This window comes from Vigna unguiculata, chromosome 6 (genome assembly GCF_037176805.1).
Source record: "Vigna unguiculata cultivar grain cowpea cultivar isolate G323 ecotype 2 chromosome 6, ASM3717680v1, whole genome shotgun sequence".
Classification (NCBI taxonomy): domain Eukaryota; kingdom Viridiplantae; phylum Streptophyta; class Magnoliopsida; order Fabales; family Fabaceae; genus Vigna; species Vigna unguiculata.
The window spans coordinates 18,195,390-18,199,334 of NC_140797.1; positions in this window are offsets into that span (position 1 = coordinate 18,195,390).

Here is a 3,945-nt window from a genome sequence, read left to right on the forward strand (position 1 = left end):
TTTCTACGTTGTAGCAAGTTAGCACGGTGTTAAATCTACATAACACAACAATCGTATGACTCCAAGGGTTTTTAAATTTTAATTGAGAAGTTACTTTGATTAATTTTAGAAACTTTCATATGATTGAAGGAGTTTTTGCTAATAATTAAGAAGTTACTTTGATTAAAGGTAAAAACGTAGATTAGAATTAATCAAGAAGTTACTTTGGTTAATTAGCTTTTTACTAGATATAAGAGGTAAAAGAATGGAGATGATTAGGATTAGTAATATATAATTGAGAAGTTACTTTGGTTAAATTTACCAAGCTTAATCTACAAAGTTCTTGGTTTTGATTGAGAAGTTACTTTGGTTGAAAGTAAGGACGACAACAAATTATATGAGAAGTTACATTGATTAATTTGAGGTCTTAAACAAGAAATCAATAACAATAATCTTTAGGAAACCAATGATGAATCCTATTTTGAAAAAGCAGTGGAATCGACCTATTTTTCTTTACTATTGTTACTATCTTATTTTATCTTTTTATATTTATCTTTCATATTTTTTTATTTTATTTGACTAACTCTTTTGTATAGATATTATAAGAACTAACTTGTTAAAAATCAATTTCGTGTTCGTTGGGAGACGTCTTAAGGTTAACTTAACCCATACTAATTTTTTAGCTACTTTCTTAACAATATTGAAGTTGTTATAGATAAGTAGTATTAATTTGATCGCTTGACGACAGCGTTATCAAATTTGGCGTCGTTGTCGGGGAACACGGTTAGAATTTTTATCATTTTAGTTCTTATTTTGTATTATTTTGATTTTATTTTGTTTATCACTAACATTTTTTTTATCTCAATTTTTGTTTTCTAACATTTATTTTATTTTTTTAGTTATTTTCTTTAGTTACTTTATTTTTTTGAAGCATAATTTTTGTTTGAGGATTTTTGTTGGGAAATTTGTGAAACTAGTTGGGAAATACTTTGGCTAAGGAAAGACAAGGTACTTAAGTTGTCTATTGAGATGCACCTCTCTTTCCTGGAAGTCTACTCAACAAGGTTTCAACTTATTTCTTTTCAGAAAACCTCTTTCAAAAATGAAAAATAATTTTTCATATGAAAATAATCAATAGTGTGAATTTCAAGTGAATTATAATTATTATCCACAACAACCACATGATCCATACAATTATCAGCAGCAAATTGTTGCACCTACTTCTGAACCTGATTTAAGTAGGTTAACTATACGTCAACTGAATGATCTATATCTTAGATCATCTTTTGTGGAATATGATTTAAGTAGGTTAACTATACCATGAGCAGCAACCATATTCTGTGTGTCCACTCCAACCATTATATGTTCCATTTGGTTCTCAACAACAACAACATGCACCATCACAACAAGTTGCAGTAATCAATGGACCATCCTATAAGGAAGTTGTGTTATTAATGGATGGACTAAGAGAGAAATTAGACATCACAAATGAAAGGTTGCGAGTTGATTAACGATGCAAAGATATTAAGCAAAAATGGTATGGAAATGATAAAGTATTGTATGACATGATGGAGGATGCAAGTAACAACAACTCTTTAGAATTACTTTGTATTGTCAATACCACCCTCCAATGCCATCCGAGATTTGCTGAAACCCTGGAATTTAGAGCACTTCGTCATGAAATAGAAGATATGCTTCTAAGGTTGGCCATTACAGCTGAAGAAATGTTAGAAGATTTAAGTCAGCTAATGAAAGACAAAGCTATGAAGGCCACCTTAGAAAAACATATGAAGACGATAGTTGAGCAAAGGGATGAATGATAATGTTAAGGAGCATGAATCAAAGGATGGAACAATTGAGCACTGATGTGAACGAGTACACGATTCAAATGTTAGATCAACCAACACCAGAATCACATCACACTGATATATCTGCTGATAGATATAATGATGCTCATAGTAATATGTCTACTGATGAACATGTCAATTTTGCTAAAGATGTTGGTGATGAAGAAATTGAAGATTCTCACACATACATATCTACTGATGGATATGTTGATGATGCTCGATGTGAATATAAAGTTTTATTTGTTGATGATGTTATGAGTATAGATGATCTTTTTGAGGAGCAAAGTTGTGAGAATAATACAATGAAGGAACCAAGTGCAGTTGAAGAGCCAACGATATTCGAAGATGCAGCTGAAGCATCAACTATTGCAACTTACTTGGTTAATGATGAAGCAGCAGATTCAACTACTTCAAGTGCAGATTTTTGCTCACAAGGTGAGATTATGAGGATTACTGATGATCTTGTTAACCATCTGAATGCACCTGATGATGCTCAAATTGAGTTGAAGCCACACACTCCACACATCAAGTTTGTTGATGTGAATGATGGAAATAAGTTTTCAGTGGTTATCTTTGTTGACATGGCTGCAGAAAAAGAAGAAAGGTTGTTGCAACAGGAAAAGAGGTTAGATTCAAAATTCTTTTGAAATCATTGTTGATAAAAAAGTTAATTTGCATGCATGTTTGTTTTTTGTTTTTGTTTTTAATTTTAAAAATATTAAAAAAATTTCAAAAATATACGTTTTTATTTTCTTTAATAAAATTGTACAAGCTGACTTGTACTTTATAAAATTAAAAAAAAATAAATTTTGACATATGGCCAGATGAGCCAAAAGTCACAATTTTTCGTTTCCTCCCCAAAATAAGTCCATCAAAGACATTTTTTTTTGAAATAAGTGTGGGGGAGACAAATTGTACGTAGGATTTTTCTTTTTTTTTTGTTTTTCAATTTTTTATTTTTGTTTTCATTTAAAAAGAAAAAATATTTGTAATTTCTTTTTGACAAAATTGTGAAAGTATTAACTTTTTACTAAGTGAAAATTTTAAAGAATATGTCTCATAAGAAATCCACAAAAAATATTTCCCTGCTTTCAATAAAACGTATTGACATTGGATTTTGGGATTTAATTCAGTAATTGGGATGATCATCATTCTGGAAAAATAAAAATCATGTTGATATAGGTGTATTGTTTCTGTTATTTGCTAATTGAGTTGATTTGAGAATTTCTTGATTAAATCTTTTGTGAAAGAATTTTGACCTTGTGAGTCTTGAGCCTTATTGCAAAGGATGGATTGCCATGTGTCATTCCTATTTTTTCTTGAGTGACTTGCTCATGTTTGTTTATACTCAAATGTTTAGCTTGATTCTTTTGTTTTGCAGCTTAGGTGAATATGCATGATTTGATATGACTAAGGCATTTCTTGTTTTTAGCTACTTCGCCAAATAAGCCCACGTTGATATTAATCCATTGGTAGCCCCTTTGAGCTTTAAACCTCTTTTTTCTTGTTTTAAGCCCATTATAAACCCTTAAAAAGAAAAAGACCATGTTTTTCCTTATCTTAGGAAGGAAGAAATGAGCTAGTGGATTATGATAGGATTGGATGAGGAATAAAGTGTGTGGGTGAGTACCTCACCCACAAATTAATAAAAATGGCAAAAGGAAAATTTGTTGATGAAAAAGTGTTGAAATGAAAAAAATGATCGCTTTCTAAAAAAAGAGAGAGCAACAAAGCAATCAACGACAAAGAGTTGTTTTTGAAATTATGCTCCATTATTATTCCAACATTACTATTTAAAAAACCCAAAAATTCTAAAATTTTTCCTACCTTTGCTTTGGCCCCATCATAACCTGTGAAAAGTCCTCATGATCTTTGAATGCATATTTTCTGAAAGTTTGTGAATATTAGAGTCTTGTTAAGTATTAGAAGTGTTTACTTAAAAGGGTATTTTGAGTGAAAACACAAGCCAAACACTTGAGCGAATTTTGGTGAGAAAATACATATTTAACTTGAGTGTTTTCTTTCATCATTGAATGTCTTTTGAATTCAAAAGATTAACTCATGTGTGAAAATAGAATCTTTCCGTTAGTTTATGCATGGTAATTTGATTTTAGAATAT